The sequence below is a fragment of the Elephas maximus genome, chromosome X (genome assembly GCF_024166365.1).
Source record: "Elephas maximus indicus isolate mEleMax1 chromosome X, mEleMax1 primary haplotype, whole genome shotgun sequence".
Lineage (NCBI taxonomy): Eukaryota > Metazoa > Chordata > Mammalia > Proboscidea > Elephantidae > Elephas > Elephas maximus.
Window position 1 is genome coordinate 112684317 of NC_064846.1, and position 23657 is coordinate 112707973.

Genomic DNA, 23657 nt, shown 5'->3' on the forward strand with positions numbered 1-23657 from the left:
GTGCACCTATCTCTCTGTGTCTGTACTCCCGTTTATAAGACACTACTCAGAAGTGATTAGGTTCAGGACTCACCCTGCTGAGGTATAATCTCATTAACATAACAAGAGAAAATTCTTATTTCCAAGCAGGTTCACATTCACAGACAGGGATTAGGACTTCAACATATATTTTTTGGAAACACATCCAAATCCATAACATACTGTTTGTTTGTTTTATGTCTAGCATTTCATTTTCATTCTTTCTTATAGTTTCCATCTCTCTGTTGGCAATATTTATCTGGTCTACATTTTCCATTAGAGCATTTTTGTTTAAATTTTATTGTGGCAACATATATACAACAAAAATTGCCATTTTAAATACTTTAAGTGTATAATTCAGTGATATTAATTACATTCACCATGTTGCACAATCACAACCACTATCCATTTCCAGAAGTTTACATCACCCTCCAGAAAACTAAGTACCCCTTAAGCAAAAACTCCCCATTCTGTCCAACCTGTAGCCCCTGGTAATCACTAATAAACATGTCTTCATTCATTTTCCTATTTTAAATATTTCATACTAGTGGGATCATACAATATTTGTCTTTTTTTTGTCTGACTTATTTTACTCAGAATGTTTTCAGTGTCCTCCCATGTTATAACAAGTATCAAAACGTTGTTTCCCTCTATGGGTCAATAGTATTCCATTGTATGTATATACCATGCTTCATTTATCCATTCATCTATTGATGGACACTTGGGTTCTTTCCACTTTCAGGGTATTGTGAATAATGCTGGTATGAACATGTTGTTGCTGTTGTTGTTAGGTGCCATCGAGTCAGTACCGACTCAAAGTGAACCTATGTACAACAGAACGAAACACCTATGATTACACCATCCTCACGATCATTGTTATGCTTGAGCCCATTGTTGCAGCCAGTGACAATCCATCTCCTTGAGGGTCTTCCTCTTTTTTGCTGATCCTCTACTTTACCAAGCATGATGTTCTTGGCCAGGGACTGATCCCTCCTGATAACATGTCCAAAATATGTGAGACTCAGTTTCGCCATCCTTGCTTCTAAGGAGCATTCTGGCTGTACTCCTTCCAAAACAGATTTGTTTGTTCTTTTGGCAGTCCATGGTATATTCAATATTCTTTGCCAACACCATAGTTTTTGTATACTATTTAACCTAATAACAACAACCTCCCCCCTCACATTTATATTGCTATTGTCACACATTCCAGCTTTATACATTGTGTGCCCAATAAGATACATTTATAATTATTTTATGTATTTGCCATTTTAAATCATGTAAGACTGTCTTAGTCATCTAGTGTTGCTATAATAGAAATACCACAAGTGAATGGCTTTAACAAAGAGAAATTTATTCTCTCACAGTCTAGTAGGCTACAAGTCTAAATTCAAGGAATCAGCTCCAGGGGAAGCCTTCCTCTCACTGTCAGCTCTGAAGGAAGGTCCTTGTCATCAGTCTTCCCCTGGTCGAAGAGATTCTCAGGCTCAGGGACCCCAGGTCCAAAGAACATGCTCTGCTCCCTGTGCTGCTTCCTTGCTGGTATGAGGCCCCCATGTCTCTGCTGGCTTCTCTCTTTTATGTCTCAAAAGAGATTGGCTTAAGACACAATCTAATCTTGTAGATTGAGTCCTGCCTCTTTAACATAACTACCTCAAATCTTGCCTCATTAACATCATAGAGATAGGATTTACAACACATAGGAAAATCGCATCTGATGTCAAAATGGTGGACAATCACACAATACTGGGAATCATGGCCTAACCAAATTGATACACATATTTTCGGGGGACACAATTCAACCCATGACAAGGACAAAACAAGTGGAGTTAAAAAACAAGAAATAGAATAAAATTGGCCTCTATGTTTACCCATGGCATTAGATTTACTGGAATTTTTCCTTCTCCTCCTCTGCTTTCAAGTTACTGTTTGGTGTCCTTTCATTTCAACCTTAAGAACTCCCTTTAGCAATTTTTGTAAAGCAGGTCTCATAGTAACAAACTCCCTCAGCTTTTGTTTATCTGGGAATGTCCTAGTTCTGCCCTCATTTTTGAAGGACAGTTTTGCCAGATGAATTCTTGGCTGACAGTTCTTTCAGCACATTAAATATGTCATTTCATTGCTTTCTGGCCTCCATTGTTTCTGAGGAAAAATTGGTGTTTAATCTTACTGAGAATCCCTTGTATGTGGTGATTTGCTTGTCTCTTGCTGCTTTTAAGATTTTGTCTCTGGTTTTGAGTTTATGTTTATAACAGATCTCTTTGGGTTTATTCTATTTGCAGTTCATTGAACTTCTTGGATATGCAGATTTATGACGTTTGTCATATTTAGAGGTTTTCAGCCATTATTTCTTGAAATATTCTTTTGCCTCTTTCTCTCTTCTCCTTCTGGAACTACCATAATATGTATATTATGTGTCCCACACATCCCTTAGGCAATTTTCAATTTTCTCTCTCCAGACTCAATAATTTCAATTATTCTGTCTTCGAGTTCTCTGATTCTTACTTCTGCCAGCTCAGATATGATGTTGTACCCCTACAGTGAATTTTTATTTAGTTGTTTTACTTTTCAGCTCTAGTAATTCTGTGCAGTTCCTTTTTATTATTTATGTCTTATTGATATTCTCATTTTTCATGCAGTTTTCTGATTTCTTTTAATTCTTTACCTCTGTTTTCCTTTAACTCTTTGAACATATTTTATATTGTTGTTTTAAAATCTTTGTCTTGTAAGAGAATTATCTGAACTTCCACAGAAGTTGTTTCTGATACTTAATTTCATTGTTTTGAATGGGTTGTCCTTTCCTGTTTCTTTGTATGCGTTGTGACTTTTTTGATGAAGCCAGGACATTTGAACAGTGTCATGTGGTAGCTCTGGAAATCAGATTCTCCTCCTTCCCAGGGTTTGCTGCATTTTTTCAATTTTTGTTTCTTTTAATTGTTCAAGGCTGTATTCATCCACTTATTTCATGACTTACTCTATCTTTGCAAAGACTGTTTTGCTGGACATGTGTGGGCACTGAAAACTCTGTTTCTTTGCTTGTGTTCAGCTAATTTGTTGACAGAGATTTCCTTGGATGTTGGAGGGGGGTGGAATCCTGTCCCAGTCTTCCAGCCTTTGCAAATTGGCTCCGTGCAGGGCCCTCTTTCAACACTAAGCCAAGCCTGTCCTGAAACTATGGATCAGTCGAGGTCAAAGTATAGGGTCTTCTCAGGTAACTTCTTTTTTTTTTTTTAAGGACCAAAGTTTAATGATCCCATTGTACTCTCCATTAAGCTGTCATAAATTAATTTCTATCCTATGGGAAACATGTTCACAATTTCTTTTTTATTGTACTTTACATGAAGTTTACAGAACAAACTAGTTTCTCATCAGATAGTACACACATTTTTGCATGATGTTGGTTAACAACCCCGGGACATGTCAACACTTTCCCTTTTCAACCCAAAAATATGGAATGCTTCATGAATTTGCATGTCATCATTGTGCAGGGGCCATGCTAATCTTCTCTGTATCATTCCAACTTTAGAATATATGCTGCCGAAGCAAGCACTCAGGTAACTTCTGAACATGCATCTTGAACTGGGCATGTATGTGCCTTTCTCAATTTTTCCGTATACACAGTGCTTTTGAAAGTCTTAATTTCTAAAATTCTATGATTTCTGCTTTCTGTTGGATCACTTTTCTTTGGAATGGGCACAGATATGGATCTTTTCCAAATAGTTGGCCAGGTAACTGTCTTCCAAATTTCTTGGCATATATGAGTGAGCACTTAAGCATTGCATCCATTTGTTGATGCATCTCAGTTGGCATTCTGTCAATTCCTAGAGACTTGCTTTTCACTAATGCCTTCGGTGCAGCTTCGACTTCTTCCTTCAGTACTGTATTGGATAGAATTGTGTCCCCCCAAAATATCTGTCAACTTGGATAGGTCATTGTCTTAGTTATCTAGTGCAGCTATAACAGAAATACCACAAGTGGATGGTTTTAACAAAGAGAAATTTATCCTCTCACAGTCTAGTAGGTTACAAGTCCGAATTCAGATGTCAGCTCCAGGGGAAGGCTTTCTCTCTCTGCCTGCTCTGGAGGAAGATTCCTTGTCACCAATCTTCCCCTGGTCGAGGAGCTTCTTGGGCACAGGGACCCCAGGTCCAAAGGGCATGCTCTGCTCCTAGTGCTGCTTTCTTGATAATCTTAGGTCCCCAACTCTTTGCTTGCTTCCTTTTCCTTTTTATCTCTTGAGAGATAAGAGGTGGTGCAGGCCACACCCCAGGGAAACTCCATTTACCTTGGATCAGGGAGGTGACCTGAGCAAGGGTGGTGCTACAATCCCACCCTAATCCTCTCAACATAAAATTAAAATCACAAAATGGAGGACAGCCACGCAATACTGGAAATCATGGCCTAAGCAAGTTGATACACACATTTTGGGGGGGACATAATTCAATCCATGACAGTCATGATTCCCAGTATTGTATGATTGTCTACCATTTTGTCATTTGATGAGATTTTCCTATGTGTTGTAAATCCTATCACTGTGATGGATTAGCGGTGGTTATGTTGATGAGATCTACAAAATTAGATAATGTCTTAAGCCAATCTCTTTTGAAATATAAAAGAGAGAAGCAAGCAGAGAGACAGGGGACTTCATACCACCAAGAATGCAGTGCTGGGAGCAAAGCATGTCCTTTGGACCAGAGGTTTCTGTGCTGAGATGCTCCCAGACCAAGGAAAGACTGAAGACAAGGACCTTCCTCCAGAGCTGATGGAGAGAGAAAGCCGTCCCCTGGAGCCATTGCCCTGAATTTGGACTTGTAGCCTGCTAAACTGTGAGAGAGTAAATTTCTCTTTGTTAAAGCCATCTACTTGTGGCATTTTTGTTACAGCAGCACTAGATGACCAAGACAAGTATCGTTGATCATATACTCCCTCCTGAAATGGTTGACTATCAACCATGTCTTTCTGGTAGAGTGACTCTGTATATTCATTCCATCTTCTTTCTTCGTCATTTAATATTTTCCCTGTAGAATCCTTCAATATTGCAACTTCAGGCTTGAATTTTTTCTTCAGTTCTTTCAGTTTGAGAAATGCCAAGCATGTTCTTCCCTTTTGGTATTCTAACTCCAGGTCTTTGCATATTTCATTATAATACCTTACTTTGTCTTCTCTAGATGCCCTTTGAAATCTTCTGTTCACCTCTTTTATTTCATCATTTCTTCCATTTACCTTGGTTCCCCTCTACATTCAAGAAGTTTTAGAGTGTCTTTCTGACATCCATTTTGGTCTTTTCTTTCTTTCCTGCCTTTTAGTGTGAACTTTTCCTTTCTTCATACATAATGTCCTTGATGTCATCATGCAACTCTTACAATGGACAAATCTGCTGCAAAAAATCTCTTTAAAGTGTTAAGAAGCAAATATGTCACTTAAATGACTAAGGTGTGTCTGACCCAAGCCGTGATATTTTCAGTCGCCTCATATGTATGTGAAAGCTGGACAATGAAAAAGTAAGACCAAAGAAGAATTGACACATTTGAATTATGGTGTTGGCAAAGAATATTGAATATACCATGGACTGCTGGAAGAATGAACAAATCTATCTTGGAAGAGGTACAGCCAGAATACTCTTTGGAAGTGAGGATAGGGAGACTTCATCTCACTTGCTTTGGACGTGTTTTCAAGAGGTACCAATCCCAGTTGGTAAAGTAAAGGGTGAGTGAAAAAAGGAAGACCTTCAATGAGATGGGTTGACACAGTGCAACAATGGGCACAAACATATCCACTATTGTAAGGATGGCACAAGACCAGGCAACATTTCATTCTGTTATACATGGGGTCGCTATGGGTCGGAACTGATTCAATGGAACCTAACACTAACATCAATTTCTAAAAAAGACTCCCTCTCCAGCTTCTCTAATCGGTCCCTAGGTGCCTATTGTATTACTGGATTATACTTTTTAGTGCCAGTTACAGGAGATTACAGCCATATGCCGTTTCCTGCTACCCTTCATCTCTGTGTGAGCTCAAAGAGAGGCTGAACTAAGATAAGCATATTGCTTCAGTCTTTCAAGCAGCCCCCAGACTGGTTAAAACAAAAATACAGAATAATCTTTAAATGAAGTCTGCTCTTCTCTGTCTAGAGCCAGAGACAAGGGTCCCCCTCTAGGAGTCTGGGCCTTTTAAGGGAGTCAGGACAATCCAGGGAGGAGGCAGGGTACAGGTGATTAGAAGGCCAAAGATTTCCTACCATTTATTCATCTCCTTTTTCTTGATTCAGGATTCATTTAGTTGCTTTAACCCTTTGGTTTCTAGAGTTCTGACAAAGTTGTTTCTACCAGTTTCTGCATGTATTTTTTTTTATTTTGCTTTAAGTGAGAGTTTGCAAATCAAGTCAGTTTCTCATACAAAAATTATACACACATTGCTGTGTAATCATAGCTGCTCTCCCCCTAATGAGACAGCACACTCCTCCTCTCTACCTTTTATTCCCCGTGTCCATTCAGCCAGCTCCTGTCCCCCTCTGCCTTCTCATCTCACCTCCAGACAGGAACTACCCACATAGTCTCATGTGTCTGCTTGAGCCAAGAAGCTCACTCCTCATCAGCATCATTTTCTGTTACAGTCCAGTCCAATCTCTGTCTGAAGAGTTGGCTTTGGGAATGGTTCCAGTCTTGTGCTAACAGAGGGTCTGGGGACCATTATGTCTGGGGTCCCTCTAGTCTCAGTAAGACCATTACGTATGGTCTTTGTATGAGAATATGAGGTCTGCCTCGCTCTGTTTTCCCATTCCATGAGGGATTCTGTTGTGTTCCCTGTCAGGGCAGTCATCAGTGGTAGCCAGACACGATCTAGTTCTGGTCTAAGGCTGATGTAGTCTCTGGTTTATGTGCCCCTTTCTGTCTCTTTGGCTCATATTTACCTTGTGTCTTTGATACTCTTCATTCTCATTTGCTCCAGGTGGGCTGAGACCAATTGATGCATCTTAGATGGCTGCTTGCTAGCATTTAAGATGCGACTCACCAAAGTGGGATGCAGAACATTTTCTTAATACATTTTCTTATGCCAATACACCTAGATGTCCCATGAAACTATGGTCGCCAGACCCCCATCTCTGCTTCTCTGGCCTTCAAAGCATTCTGTTGTATTCAAAAAAGTTCTTTGATGTTGGTTTAGTCCAGTTGTGCTGACTTCTGTATTGTGTGTTGTCTATCCCTTCACCTAAAATAGTTCTTGTCTACTGTCTAAGTAGTGAACACCTCTCTCCCTCCCTCCCTACCCTCGTAACCATGAAAGAATATTTTCTTCTGTGTTTGAACTATTTCTTGAGTTCTTATAATAGTGGTCTCATACAACATTTGTCCTTTTGCAACTAATTTCTCTCAGCATAATGCTTTCCAGATTCCTCCATGTTATGAGATGTTTCACGGGTTCTTCATTGTTCTTAATTGTTGTTTAGTATTCCGTTACGTGAATATACCATAATTTATCCATTCATCCATTGATGGGCACCTTGGTTGCTTCCATCTTTTTGCTACTATAAACAGTGCTGCAATGAACGTGGGTGTGCAAATATCTGTATGTGTAAAGGCTCTTATTTCTCTATAGTATATTCTAAGGAGTGGGATTGCTGAATCCTATGGTAGTTCTATTTCTAGTTTTTTAAGGAAGCGCAGAATCAATTTCCAAAATGGTTGTACCAGTTTACATTCCCACCAGCGGTATATAAGTGTTCCAGTCTTCTCACAACCTCTACAACAGTTATTATCCTGTGTTTTTTGGATTAATGCCAGCCTAATGGGGTGAGATGGTATCTCATTGTAGTTTTGATTTGCATTTCTCTAGTGGCTAATGATCATGAGCATTTCCTCACAGATCTGTTAGCCTCCTGATTGTCTTCTTCAGTGAAGTGTCTGTTCCTATTCTTTGCCAACTTTTTAATTGGGTCATTTCTCTTTTTGTTGTTGAGTTTTTGCAGTATCATGTAGATTTTAGAGATCAGACACTGACCGGATTTGCTGTAGCCAAAAATGTTTTCTCTGTCTGTAGGTTCTCTTTTTACTCTTTTGGTGAAGTCTTTGGATGAGCATAATTGTTTGATTTTTAGGCCTTCCAGTTATCTTGTTTCTCTTCTGGTGTTTGTGCATTGTTAGTAATGTTTTGTATACTGTTTATGCCATATGTTAGGGCTCCGAGCATTGTCCCTATTTTTTCTTCTGTGAACTTTATCATTTTAGATTTTATATTTAGGTCTTTGATACATTTTGAGTTAGGTTTTGTGGATGGCGTGAGGTATGGGTCTTGATTCAATTTTTTTTACAGATGGCTAACCAGTTATGCCAGCACCATTTGTTAAGGAGACTATCCTTTCTCCATTTAACTAACTTTGGGACTTTGTCAAATATCAGCTGCTCATATGTGGATGGATTTATGTCTGGATTCTCAATTCTGTTCCATTGGTCTATGTATCTGTTGTTGTACCAGTACCAGGCTCTTTTGACTACTGAGGTGGTATAAGAGGTTCTAAAATCAAGTAGTGTGAGGCCTCCCACTTTTTTCTTCTTTTTTAGTAATGCCTTACTTATCCAGGGCCTCTTTCCCTTCCATATGAAGTTGGTGATTTGTTTCTCCATCTCATTAAAAAAAAGTCATTGGTATTTGGATCAGAATTGCATTGTGTCTATAGATCGCTGTGGGCAGAATAAACATTTTTACAATGTTGAGTCTTCCTATCCATGAGCAAGGTATGTTTTTCCACTTATGTAGGTCTCTTTTGGTTTCTTTCAGTACTGTCTTGTAGTTATCTTTGTATAGGTCTTTTACGTCTCTGGTTAGATGTATTCCTTAAGTATTTTATCTTCTTGGGGGCTACTGTAAATGGTGTTGATTTGATGATTTCCTATTTGACGTTCTCTTTGTTGGTGTAGAAGAATCCAACTTATTTTTGTACGTTTACCTCATATCCTAATACTCTGCTCAACTCTTCTATTAGTTTCAGTAGTTTTCTTGAGGATTCTTTAGGGTTTTCTGTGTATAAGATCATGTCATCTGCACATAGAGTTACTTTTAATTCTTCCCAACCAATCTGGATGCCCTTTGTTTCTTTATCTAGCCTAATTTCTCTGACTGTGACCTCCAGCTGAATGTTGAACAAGAGTGGTGATAAAGGGCATCTTCTTCTGGTTCTCATTATCAGTGGAATGCTTTCAGACTCTCTCCATTTAGGACGATGTTGGCTGTTGGCTTTTTATAAATGCCCTTTAGTATGTTGAGGAACTTCCCTTCTATTCCTATTTTGCTGAGTGTTTTTTTTATCATGAGTGGGTGTTAGACTTTGTCAAACACCTTTTCTGCATCAATTGATAAGATCGTGTGGTTCTAGTCTTGTTTTATTTATATGATGGATTACATTAATTGTTGTTCTAATGTTGAAGCATCCCAGCGTACCTGGTATGAATCTCACTTGGTCACGGTAATTTTTTTATATGTTGTTGAATTCTATTGGATAGAATTTTTTTTAATTTTTATTGTGCTTTAAGTGAAAGTTTACAAATCAAGTCAGTCTCTCACACAAAAACTTATATACACCTTGCTACATACTTCCAATTGCTTTCCCCCTAATGAGACAGGCCACTCTCTCCCTCCACTCTCTCTTTTTGTGTCCATTTCACTAGCTTCTAACCCCCTCTACCCTCTCATCTCCCCTCCAGGCAGGAGATGCCAGCATAGTCTCAAGTGTCCACCTAATCCAAGAAGCTCACTCCTCACCAGCATCCCTCTCTGTTGCATCGTCCGGTTCAATCCTTGTCCGAAGAGCTGGTTTTGGGAATGGTTCCTGTCCTGGGCCAACAGAAGGTCTGGGGGCCATGACCACCGGGGTCCCTCTAGTCTCAGTCAGATCATTAAGTCTGGTCTTTTTAACAGAATTTGGGGTCTGCATCCCACTGCTCTCCTGCTCCCTCAGGGGTTCTCTGTTGAGTTCCCTGTCAGGGTAGTCATCAGTTATAGCCAACACCTTCTAGTTCTTTTGTTCTCAGGCTGATGTAGTCTCTGGTTTATGTGGCCCTTTCTGTCTCTTGGGCTCATAATTACCTTGTATATGTCTATAAGGTCGAGTTGGTTTATTGTGACATTTAGATTTTCCGTGTCTTGATTGAGCTTCTTTCTGGATGTCCTGTCCTTCACCAAAAGTCGTGTGTTGAATTCTCCTACTATTATTGTGGAGCTATCTATCTCACTGTTCAATACTGATAGAGTTTGTTTTATGGATCTTGCAGCCCTGTCATTGGGTGCATAAATATTTAATATGGTTATATCTTCCTGGTCAATTGTCCCTTTAATCATTACATAGTGTCCTTCTTTATCCTTTGTGGTGGATTTAAGTTTAAAGTCTATTTTGTCAGAAATTAATATTGCTATTCCTCTTCTTTTTTGCTTATCGTTTGCTTGATATATTTTTTTCCATCCTTTGAGTTTTAGTTTGTTTGTGTCTCTAAGTCTAAGGTGTGTCTCTTGTAGGCAGCATATAGACAAATCGTGTTTTTTAATCCATTCTGCCACTCTCTGTTTCTTTATTGGTGCATTTATTCCATTTATATTCAGCGTAATTATAGATAGGTATGAATTTAGTGCTATCATTTTGATTTCTCTTTTTGTGTGTTGTTGACCATTTCTTTTTCCCACTTAAGTTTATGTGCTGAGTAGATTACCTTTATATATTGTCCTTCCCTCATATTTGTTGTTGTTGACTTTGTTTCTGCCAGGTCTCTATTTTTTTGTATTTTATTTTGACGTGTAGGATAGTTTGTCTCCTTTGTGGTTACCTTTTTATTTACCCCTATTTTTCTAAATTTAAACCTAAATTTTATTTCTAGGTATCACCTTGTCTTCCTCTCCATATGAAAGATCTATGACTACATTTCTTAGTTCCTCTTTATTGTTTTAATGCTGTCTTCCTTAACATAATAACATCGGTGTTTCCCTGTTTTGAGCATTTTTTAAAATATTGATTTATTTTTGTGATTTCCCTGTCTGGATTGACTTCCGATTGCTTTCTCCAGTGTTCTTGTCTTAGGTTGATACCTGATATTATTGTTTTTCTGACCAAAAAACTCCCTTTAGTACTTCTTGTAGTTTTGGTTTGGTTTTTACAAATCCCCTAAACTTCTCTTTATCTGGAAATGTCCCAATTTCACCTTCATATTTAGAGACAGTTTTGCTGGATATAAGATTCTTGGCTGGCAATTTTTTTCCTTCAATTTTTTTAAATATATCATCCCGTTGCCTTCTTGCCTGCATGGTTTCTGCCGAGTAGTCCAAGCTTATTCTTATTGACTCTCCTCCGTTGGTGACTTTTTGTTTATCCCTAGATGCTCTTAAAATTCTCTATCTTTGGTTGTGGCGAGTTTGATTATAATATGTCTTGGTGACTTTCTTTTAAAATCTACCTTATGTGGAGTTTGATGAACATCTTGACGATATATCTTCTCATCTTTCATGATGTCAGGGAAGTTTTCTGCCAACAAACCTTCAACAATTCTCTCTGTATTTTCTGTTATCCCTCCCTGTTCTGGTACTCCAGTCACTCATAGGTTATTTTTCTTGATAGAGTCCAACATGAATCTTAAGATTTCTTCATTTTTTGAAAATTCTTTTATCTGATTTTTCTTCAAATGCATTGGTGCCAAGTGCTTTACCTTCAAGTTCAGAAATTCTGCCTTCCATTTGCTCAATTCTGCTCTTCTGACTTTCTACTGAGTTGTCTATTTCTGTAATTTTATTGTTAATCTTCTGAATTTCTTGTTCCTGTCTAACTATAGATTTTCCAGCTTATTAAATTTTTCATTATGTTCCTGAATAATCTTTTTAATTTCTTCAATTGCTTTATCTGTGTGTTCCTTGGTTTGTTCTGTGTGTTGCCTCATTTCCTTCCTGATGTCTTGAAGGATTCTGTACATTAATCTTTTGTGTTCTGCCTCTGGTAATTCCAAGAAGGCACTTTCATCTAGAATTTCCCTTGATTCTTTGTTTTGAGAGCTTGTTGAGGCGATCATGGTCTGTTTCTTTATGTGACTTGATATTGACTGTTGTCTCCGAGCCATCTATAAGTTATTTTATTAGTTTATTTTATGTTTGCTTACCATGTCATAGCTTCTTGATTTGTTTTGTTTTGATATGCCGAAATGTGCTGCTTGAGTGAGCTAGCTTGATTCTTTTCACCTTTTGAGCTCTGACGTCCTGTCCCCAGATGGCTAGAGCTGCTATCAGGTATATCAGTCTAGGAGTCCATTCACTTTTCTTGTATGAATTCAGCTCAGGTTTCCAGGTAGCTGATTATCAAGTGTGTGGTACAGGCTCTGGCTTACAGTCTTAGAGGGCCAGGGTTGATTGGTGTAGGTACTGGTATCTGGTTGCAGCAAGGGGTCACACTCTGAACAAGGCAGGGGGCTGAGAATCATCCCCCAAGTGTCTCTGTGGAAAGCATGTCCCTGTTCCTTAGAGTGTACAGGTCAGTGGGTTCTGCAGACGGACCATGGGCACCCAATGTTTTTGATTATAAGGACTGGGAGGTACCAGTTATCTTTGGACCCCTGTCATGGGTGGATGGGTGACCTGAGTGTCAGTCCTTAGGCCCCTGATGTGGGTAGGTAAGGACCCTGTCTGAGAGGCAAAGCAATGTCAAACCTCAAACACCCACCTTTCTAATGCACAGCTGAAACAGTTAGAGTCTGCCAACAAGAATCTATTCTCCTGAAATAGACCCACACAGGTCCAAGCAGAGAGGAAATGTACTCAAAGTCCATGGACTGTTTATGCCTGGACAGGAGCCACTTCTGTCCTGAGCTCCCCCAGTTAGTGGAGCTGGCAAAGTATCTTTTCCCCCAATTTCAAATTTGTTCCTTCTCCAAGGCTGGGAGAATGGCTGTAGGTGCTCAACAGAGCCTATCTCGGGTCCAGGGCAATCAGCCACTGAAGCCGGCTTGGGATGGGGGGGTGCGGTAAAATATACACAAGTACTTAGCTTTTGCCAAGAGCGCTGTTCTTCTCTGATTCCGGAGGTGTGAGTAGGCTGTGTGGCTGGCTGCTTCTCCCTGAGGAAACTGCGGCCGAACGCTAGTACCACCCCGCCGCAACCGCTCCCGGGAATGGTGCCTGATGGGTCCCCACAGTTCAGGTCCGGTAACTCCTCTCTGCTTCTGAACTGTCTCTTCTTCCCTCTGCCCCTCAGTTCATTTTCTAAGCTTGTCTTTAATGCTCAAGCCTCTAGCTTGTTATGAATATACTCATTTCACTTTTTTTTTTTATCTTTGTTGTAAGAGAGTTCTCCAGAAGCGTCCATCTATTTCAACATCTTGGCTCCACCTTCGGAAAGAGGATCCTATTGGATAGAATTTTGTTGAGGATTTTTGCGTTTAAGTTCATGAGGGATATAGGTCTGTAATTTTCTTTTTTTGTGGTGTCTTTACCTGGTTTTGTACCAGGGAAATACTGGCTTCATAGAATAAGTTTGGGAGTATTCCATCTTTTCTATTCTCTGAAATACCTTTAGTAGTAGTGATGTTAACTCTTTTCTGAAAGTTTGGTAGAATTCTCTGGTGAAGCCCTCATGGCCAGGGTTTTTTTTGGTTGTTGTTTGGAGTTTTTAAATTACCTTTACAATCTCTTCTTTTGTTATGGGTTTATTTATTTGTTCTACCTCTGTGTTAGTTTAGGTAGGTAGTGTGTTTTTAGAAATTTGTCCAAATTTGTTTTCATATTTGTTATTCTACAATTTTTCATAGTAATCTGATATGATTTTTTTAATTTCAGTTGGATATGTTGTGATATTGCCCATCTCATTTTTTATTTGGTTTATTCACTTCCTTTCCTTTTTTTCTTTTGTTAGTTTGGCCAATGGTTTATCGATTTTGTTGTTCTTTTCAAAGAACCAGCTTTAGGTCTTGTTAAGTCTTTCAATTTTTTTTCTGTTCTCTCTTTCATTTAATTCTGCTCTAATATTTATCACTTGCTTTCTTCTGGTTCCTGAGGGTTTCTTTTGTTGCTCTCTTTCTATTTGTTCAAGTCATAGGGATAATTCTTTTTTTTTTTTTAGCCCTTTCTTCTTTTTTTATGTGTGCATTTATGGATATAAATTGACCTCTGAGGATTGCTTTTTCTGTCTCCCAAAAGTTCCCATAGGAAATGTTTTCATTCTCATTGGATTCTATGAATTTCTTTATTCCATCCTTAGTTTCTTCTATAACTGATTAGTTTTTGAGCAAGGTGTTGTTCAGTTTCCATGTGTTTGATTTATTTTTCCTGCTTTTTCTGTTATTGATTTCTACTTTTATGGCTGTATGATCAGTGAAGATGCTTTGTAATAGTTAGGTTTTTTGCATTCTGTTAAGGCTTGCTTTATGACCTAATATGTAGTCTGTTCTAGAGAATGTTCCATGTGCTTTGGCAAAGGAAGTATGCTTGGCTGCTATTGGGTGGAGTGTTCTGTATATGTCTATGAAGTCCAGTTGGTTGATTGTGGCATGTCTTTATTGAGCTTTTTTTCTGGATGTTCTGTCCCTTACCAAAAGTGGTGTGTTGAAGTCTCCTACTATTATTGTGGAGCTGTCTTTCTTGCTTTTCAATGCTGTTAGAATTTGTTTTATGTATCTCGAAGCCCCGTTGTTGGGTGCATCAGTATTTAATACGGTTATATTCTGTTGGTTTATTGTCCCTTTAATCATTATATAGTGTCCTTTCTTTTCCTTTGTGGTGGATTTAACTTTAGTCTATTTTGTCAGAAATTTATATTGCCACTCCTGCTCTTTTGTGATTGTTGTTTGCTTGATATTTTTTTCCCATCCTTTGAGTTTTAATTTGTTTGTGTTAAGTCTAAGGTGTGTCTCATGTAGGCAGCATATAGATGTATCATGCTTTTTTTTTAATCCATTCTGCCACCCTCTGTCTCTTTATTGGTGCATTTTTTTAGTCCATTTACATTCAGGGTAATTATGGATATGTATGAGTTTAGTGCTGTTGACTTGATGTCTTTTTTGTGTGTTGTTGACTTTTTCTTTTTTCCACTGAAGTTTTTGTGCTGAGTAGTTTTTCTTTATATATCATCTTTTCCTCTTTTTCATTATTGTTGATTTTGTTTTTGCTGAGTCTTTATGTTTTTCTTACAGTTTACTTTGATGTATACAACTGTTAGTCTCCTTTGTGGTTAACTTATTACTTACCCCTAGTTTTCTAAGTTTAAACCAAAGTTTTATCTCTTTATATCTTCTTAACTTCGTCTCCATATAAAAGATCTATGACTACATTCTTTAGTCCCTCTTTATTGGTTTAATGTCGTCTTTTACATAATGACATTGCCGTTTCTCTGTTTTGAGCGTTTTTTTTAAATCTTGATTTATTTTTGTGATTTCCCTATCTGGGTTGATATCTGGCTGCTCTGTCCTGTGTTCTAGTCTTGGGTTGTTATCTGATGTTAAACAGAGGACTCCCTTTAATATTTCTTGTAGTTTTTACAAATTCCGTAAAATCCAGTTATCTGGAAATATCCTAATTTCGCCTTCATACGTGAGAGACTGTTTTGCTGGATATATGATTCTTGGCTGGCTAGTTTTTTTTTTTTCCTTCAAGCTTTTATATATGTCATCCCATTGCCTTCTTGCCTGCATGGGTTCAGCTGAGTAGTCAGAGCTTATTTTTATTGACTCTCTTTTGTAGGTGACTTTTCAACTATCCCTAGTTGCTCTTAAAATTCTCTCTTTATCTTTGGTTTTGGCAAGTTTGATTATAATACGGCTTGGGCAACTTTCTTTTGGGGTCTACCTTGTGTATGGCTCAATGAGCATCTTGGATAGATATCTTCTCATCTTTCAAGATATCAGGGAAGTTTTCTGCCAACTAATCTTCAACAATTCTCTCTGTATTTTCTTTTCTCCCTCCCTGCTCTGGTACTCCAGTCACTCTTAGGTTGTCTTAATAGAGTCCCAGATGACACTTAGGGTTTCTTCATTTTTTTTAATTTATTTATCTGATTTTTCTTTTAATATATTGGTGGCAAGTGTTTTACTGTAATCTCACTAATTCTAACTTCCATTTCCTCTATTCTTCTCTTCTGACTTCCTACTGAGTTGCCTAATTCTGAAATTTTATTGTTGTTCTGAATTTCTGATTGCTGTCTCTCATGAATTCTTGCAGCCTATTAAATTTTTCTTTATGCTCTTGAATAACCTTAATTTCCTCAACTGCTTTTTCTGTGTGTTCCTTGGCTTGTTCTTCGTTTTGCCTGATCTCCTTCTTGATCTCTTGACGAGTTCTGTATGTTAATCTTTTGTATTCTAGCCCTGGTAATTCCAGGAATACATCTTCATCCGGAAGATTCCTCAATTCTTTTTTTTTTTTTTAGAACTTTTTGAAGTGATTATGGTCTGCTTCTTTATGTGATTTGATATTGATTGTTGTCTCTGAGGCATCTATAAGTTATTGTATTAATTCATTTTATGTTTACTTACTGTATCCTAGCTTCTTATTTTGTTTTGATTAGCCCAAATAGGCTGCTGCTCAACTGAGGTAGCTTTTTTATTGGTGACTTTGAAGCTCTGACGTCCTGACATCAGATGGCCAGAGCTATTTCCATGTCTATGAGCCTAGGAGTCCATTCACTTTTCTTGTATGGATTCAGGTCAGGTGTCCAGGTATTTGGTCATCAAGTGTGTGGTGCAGGCTCTCACCTACAGTCTTAGAGGAGCAGGGATGATTGGTGTAGGCACAGGTATCTGGTTGCAGCAGGGGTCACACTCTGATCAAGGCAGGGGGCTGGCAACCATCCCCTGAGTGTCTGTGGGGAAAGCACATCCCTGTTCCCTAGAGCACCCAGGTAGGTGGGCTGTACTGGTGGACCATGGACACCCAGTACTTTTGGTTGTAAGGACTTATCCTTGGACCCCTGTCCTGGGTTTCTAGGTGGCATGGGCGGAGCCAGCAGTCCTCAGGCCCCTGATGTGGGTAGGTGAGGACACTGCTTAATAGGCAGAGTTGTGTCAAACATCAAAAACCTGCCTCTGCACTGCACAGTTGTAATAGCTGAAATCAGACCTCAGGCACATACACTGTTGTACTGTGCCAACAAGTGCCTATGCTACTGAAATGCACCCACACAGATTCATGCAGGGGTGAAAGGCATTCAAAGTCCATGGAGTGCTTGTGCCTGGACAGGAGCCGCTTATGTCCTGAGTTCCCAGCTTAGGGGATCCAGCAGATTATTTCTCCCCTTGTTAATTTGTTTTTTTCTCCAAGGCCAGGAGAATGGCTCAGAGTGCACAGCAGGACCTATCTCAGACCCAGGGAAATCGACTGCCACTGAAGCCATATCGGGGCTGGGGGAGAGGGATAAGGGATCAGATAAATGGTAGAGTGTTCTTTTGCAGCTGTGCTGTTAGAACCGCACGATAAAGTATATGCAAGCACTTATCTTTTGCCAAGCTCTTTACTGTTTCCACTTGCTCTCACTGGCTGAGGAAACCACATCCCAAACGCTACCACCAGCCCTGCTGCGGTTGGGCCAGGGGATCAGGGCTGAGGGTTGCTGGTTCCCACTGAGTGAGGTCCAGCAACTGCTCACTGCTTCTGAACCATCTCTCCCTCCCCCTGATGCTCAGCCCGATTTCTTAACTTTGCCTTTGATGTTCAGGGCTCCTAGCTTGTCATATATATGATCTATTCACTTGTTTTTTTTCAGGTCTTTGTTGTAAGCTTGGCCACTGGAAGTGTCTGATTACTCTGCTATCTTGGCCCCACCTCACTGTATTTTTTGGAGTTTTTGTGGAGGGACAGGTGTGAAGTTACTCATGCCACCATCTTGTTCCTGACCGTTGTAATTCTCTCCATTAAAGTTTTTAACATATTGATCATAGTAATTTTCAACTCCTTGTCTAGTAATTCCAACATCTGTGTTGTATCTGAGTCTGGTTCTTATGATTGCTTTGTCCTTTCAGACTGTGTTTTGTCTTGCCTTTTGGTATGTCTTGTTATTGTTTTGAAAGGTGGATGTGTTCTACCAGTAAATATGTCTTTAGTGTAAGAATTTATGTTAATCTGGCTAAGTGTTGGGCTGTGTTTTGTATTAGTACTGCTTTTAGGTGCAGGTACCAGAGGCTACAAATTTTTCTAGTTAACATTTTTGTCTCCCTTCTTTGTTTGTGGACTTCCCTTTGTGCAGCTCCCCAGAGAGTCTCAGTCTTCTAGCTCTCCTAGCTTAATCACTGTTATTATTACTGGATACTAATTAGCATGGTGGTAGGGTGTGGGAGAAGGGATATTCTCTAGTCTCCTGATTACAGTGGTCTTGGGGCTGTGACCTTCAGAAGTGTTTCTGTTCCTCATCCCCTAATCCATTTCCTGATTACAGTTCTCCCAATCAATTTCCTTGATGTCCTTTCTACAGTGGACAGTGAACTATGGCTTTTTTTTTCCTTAGGTGAGATATGAAGCCTGGAGTGGGCTGGTATGGGACAGATTTCCTTTCCCTTAGCTAGTATAAAATTTCAGAATCTTGAAGTCCTTCCTTCTGGAACACAGGCCTTTGTATGGGAGAAGAGTCTGGAAGGTGTTCAGAATGGCTATTCTTCCTCTCCCCATGCCAGTGTCACATGGGACTTTTCTTGGATCCTGCCTGTGAAAGCCGTGTGGGATTCCTGGAGGAAAATTCTGTGAAAGTGTGGTGCCTCCCGCCTGCCAAGATTGTGGCTCCCAGGAGCTTCTCATTCGCATGCTAGTCAATGCTTAGCCTCCAGGAGTTTGTCAAAATTACTATTTAAGTGGTCCTACCACTTCCCATCATCCAGTGCCTTCTGCTCCAGGTAAGCAAATCTTGGATGTTGTGTCTTTCTGCAAGTGCCTACCTCTTCAGATTTCAGAGTGGCGATTTTCTCTAGGACCTCAAGTCACTGATGGGTCCAGGAAAAATAATTGATTTTCAGTTTGTCCAAATTTTTTCTTATTGTAAAGATAAGCTCTTTTGATGTTGGTACTGAAACTAGAAGTCTCTGGGCTATTATTTAAATCCACAAATTAGACATTTTTATTGTTGTTTCTCAAGTCAATGTTGGCTTAGTTTTACCATATGTTTACCATTTTACTTGCTCACTATTGCTTCTTGCCTCTTGGCCTTCCTTCTGGAATCATTTTTCTTCTTCTTGTAGTACGTACCGTATAATCTTTCCTATTGAGAGTCTATTGCTAATAAATTATCTGAGTTGTTTCACTGGCAGTGAGACGTCTGTCTCCCATTATCTACAATTTATTTATTTAGTTCTTCAACCCTAGAATACACATAATTTCAGAATTGCTACCCATATTCCTCTGAGAAACAAATTTACCAACAGTGTTTATGTACAGTCATTTTTTGTTAGTCTTACAGTATCCAGTCAAAACACATTCTTCCACAGTTATGTCAAATCCTCTATCTCCACCCTGTTCAGTGAGGTTACTCTATACACTTATAATAAATTTATGTTCATTCATCACAAACTACATTCAATAGTGGCTTATGCAGATACCCTGGTTGATATTTAAAAAACTGAATACAGTAAAATTCACTCTTTATGATATACAGCTCTGTGGGTTTTGACAAAAGCAGAGAGTCAGTTACCATACCAGATCAGTTCCATTATCCTAAAATTTCTTTTGTACAGACCATTATGACTTCCCCTTCTGACTTCCCCCAGCCCCTGACAACCACTGATCTGTTCTCTGTTCCTATAATTTTGCCTTTTCCTGGATGTCATATCAGTGAAATTGTATCATGTCAGCTTTTGGATCTGGCTTCCTTCTATCAGTGTAATGCATTTGGGAATCCGCCTAGTTGTTACCTGAGTCAATAGTTGGTTCTTTTATTTTCTAAATAGGATTTCATTTTATGGATGTTTGTTTATCCATTGACCAATTGAAGGACATCTAAGTTGTTTCTAGTGATGATTAATAAAGCTCTATAAACATTCTCATGCACATTTTTGTGTAAAGATAATTTTTCAATTAACTTTCATATATACCTAGGTGTGGAATTACTGGATCGTATGGTAAATACATGTCTAATTTTATAAGTAACTGCCTGTTTTCCAAAAGGCCTGAACCATCTTGAATTCCCACAAGCAGTGAACAAGAGTCTTCTTGCTCTGCATCCTCACCAGCATTTGGTATCACTATAGTTATCTAGATATAAAAAAACCCAACCCATTGCCGTCGAGTCGATTCCGACTCATAGCGACCCTATAGGACAGAGTAGAGCTGCCCCATAGTTTCCAAGATATAGATATTTAAATTTTAGCCATTCTGTTAGTTGTGTGTGGTATCTCATTGCAATTTTAATTTGCTTTTCCCTAAAGATTAACAATATTGAGCATCTTTTAATAAGCTTCTTTGTCATGTGTATATATTGGTTAGTTAAATGTTTGTTCAGTTATTGTATCATTTTTTGAATTGGATTTTTCATTTTATTCAATTTTAAGTGTTCTTTATATATTTTGAATGCATCAGATATGTAATTTTCAAAAATGTCCTCCCAGTCTCTGGTATTTCTTTTCTTCCTATTAACAGTGCCATTCACAGAGAAAACATTTTAAATTTATTTATAAGGTCTAATTTCTCAAAATTTTTCTTTTATATACATTGTGCTTTTTTGTGATGTAACTAAAAACTCATCACCCAACCCAATATTGTACAGATTTTCTCCTCTATTTTCTTTAAGAAGTTTTCTAGGTCTGAATTTTACATGTAGATGTATGATCCATTTTGAGTTAATCTTTGCATAACGTATGAGGTATATGTTGAGGCTCATTTTTTGCATATGGACTTCCAATTGTTGAAAAGTCTCTCTTTTTTCCATTGATTTGCATTTGCGCCTTTGTCCAAAATCAGTTGACTGTATTTGACCACTCACTCTATTTCTATTACTGGGCTCTGTATTCCATTGATGTATATGTGTATCCTTTCATCAATACCACACCATCTTGAGTACTGTACCTTTATTAAAAACAAAAACAAACAAAAAATACCCCATTGCTGCAAGTTGATTCTGACTCATAGTGACCCTATAGGAAAGAGTAGAAATGCCCCCATAGTGTTTCCAGGGAGTAGTTGTTGGTTTTGAACTGCTGACTTTTGGTTAGCAGCTAAGCTCTTAGCTACTGTGCCACCAGGCCCCCGATAGTAAATCTTAAAAGCAGGTAGTGATGTTCCTCCAATATTGTTATTCTTTTACAAATTGTTTTAGCTATTCTAGTTCCTTTGCCCTTCCATATGAATTTTGGAATCAGCTTGTCTATATTTATAAAAAAAACCTTCCTAGGTTTTTGATTGGTATTATATTTAATGGATAGGTCACATTGGAGAGAATGGACATCTTTACTATGTCAAGTTTTCCAATCCAGGAACACAGTATGTCTTTCCATTAATTTAGGTTTTTAAATTTCTTTTGATCGTATTTTGTAGTTTTCAGAAAACAGATCCTATACATGTATTGTTAGCATTATACCTGTCTTAGTTATCTAAGTCTAGTAGGCTACAAGCTCAAATTCAGGGCATCGGCTCCAGGCAAAGGCTTTCTCTCTCTGTTGGCTCTGAAGGAAGACCTTGTCCTCAATCTTCCCATGGTCAAGGAGCTTCTCAGATGCAGGCATCCCGTGTCCAAAGGATGTGCTCTGCTCCTGGTGCTGCTTTCTTGGTGGTAGGAGGTCCCCAATTCTCTGCTTGCTTCCCTTTCCTTTTATCTCTTGAGAGATAAAAGGTGGTGCAGGCCACACCCCAGGGAAACTCCCTGTACCTTGGATTGGGGAGGTGACCTGAGTAAGGGTGGTGTTACAATCCCACCCTAATCCTCTCAGCATAAAATTACAATCACAAAATGGAGGATAACCACACAATAGTGGGAATCATGGCCTAGCCAAGTTGACACATATCTTTTTGGGGGACACAATTCAATCCATGACAATACCTAAGTATTTTATTTTATTAGAGCTACTGTAATTTTTTATTTACATTTTATTGTGCTTTAGGTGAAATTTTATAGCATAATTTGGTTTCTTATTCAAAAACTTATGCACGAATTGTTTTGTGACATTGGTTGCAATCCCTGCAGTGTGTCGTCACTCTCACCCTTTCCCTTTCCACCCTGGGTACTCAAGTCCATTTGTCCAGTTTTCCTGTCCCTTCTTGCCTCCTCGTCTTTGCTTTTGGACAGGTGTTGCCAATTTGGTCTCATATACTTGACTGAATTAAGAACATTCCTCATGTGTGTTATTGTTTGTTTTATAGGCTTGTCTAATCTTTGGCTGAAAGGTGGGCTTTGGGAGGGCTTCAGTTCTGAGTTAGCAGGGTGTATGGGGGCCATAGTCTTGGGGGCTCCTCCAGTCTCTGTCAGACCAGGAAGTCTGGTCTTTTGTGTGTGTATGTGTCAATTTGAACTTTGTTCTACAATTTTTCTCCCACTCTGTCTGGGACCCTCTGTTGTGATCCCTTTCAGAGCAGTCGGTGGTGGTAGCCAGGCACCAACTAGTTCTTCTAGCTCAGGCTGGTGGAGGCTGTGGTTCATGTGGTCCATTAGTCCTTTGGACTAATATTTTCTTCATCACTTTGGTTTACTTCATTCTCCTTTGTTCTGGATGGGATGGAGTAAATAGATGGCTGCTCACAAGCTTTTAAGACCCCAGATACTACTCACCAAAATAGGATGTAGAACATTTTCTTTATGAACTATGCTATATGCCAATTGACCTAGATGACTCGTGAGACAATGGTCTCAACCCCTCAGCCCCAGGAACTAGGTCCCCTCAAGGTGTTTGGATGTGTCTGGGACGATTCTATGACTTTGTCTTGGTCAAGTTGTGCTGACTTCCTGTATATTATGTGTTGTCTTTCCCTTCACCAAAGTTACCCTTGTCTACTATCTACTTATTTTCCCTCCCCACTTCTCCCTTCACTCATAACCATCAAAGATTTTTTTCTTCTGTGTTTAACCTTTTCTTGAGTTTTTGTAATGCTGGTCTCATATAATATTTTTCCTTTGGTGATTGACTTATTTCACTCAGCATAATGCCCTCCAGATTCATCCATGTTGTGGGATGTTTCTCGGATTCATTATTGTTCTTAATCATTGCGTAGTATACCACTGTGTGTATGTACCATAACAGATGTTTATCCATTCATCTGTTGATGGGAACTTAGGTTGTTTTCACCTTTTTGCTGTTGTGAATAATGTTGCAATGAACATGAGTGTGCATATGTCTATTCGTGTGACAGCTCTTATTTCTCTAGGATATAGTCCTAGGAGTGGGATTGATGGATCATATGGTATTTCTATTTCTAGCTGTTTAAGGAAGAGCTATATCATTTTCCATAGTGGCTGTACCATTTAACACTCCCACCAGCAGTGCATAAGAGCGCCAATTTCCCTCCAACTTCTCCAACATTTGTTATTTTCTGGTTTTTTGATTAGTGCCAGTAATGTCGGGGTGAGATGGCGTTTCATTATAGTTTTGATTTACATTTCTCTAATAGCTAATGACCGCAAGCATTTCCTCATGAGTTTGTTAGCCACCTGACTTTCTTCTTTGGTAGAGTGTTTGATCATATGCTTTGCCCATTTTTTAATTGGATTATTTGTCTTTCTG

General features: G+C 38.9%; 1 protein-coding gene and 1 non-coding gene across 3 annotated transcripts in view; one reads left to right on the forward strand and one right to left on the reverse strand.

The window, feature by feature from the left end:
* PFKFB1 (6-phosphofructo-2-kinase/fructose-2,6-biphosphatase 1) overlaps window positions 1-23657 on the forward strand; it is a 185919-nt gene that overhangs the window by 82186 nt on the left and 80076 nt on the right. The gene's annotated exons all lie outside the window — the stretch shown is intronic.
* Window positions 3459-3565, reverse strand: LOC126069796 (U6 spliceosomal RNA). Its single transcript, XR_007516064.1, has one exon. It is a non-coding gene; the product is annotated as a U6 spliceosomal RNA (small nuclear RNA).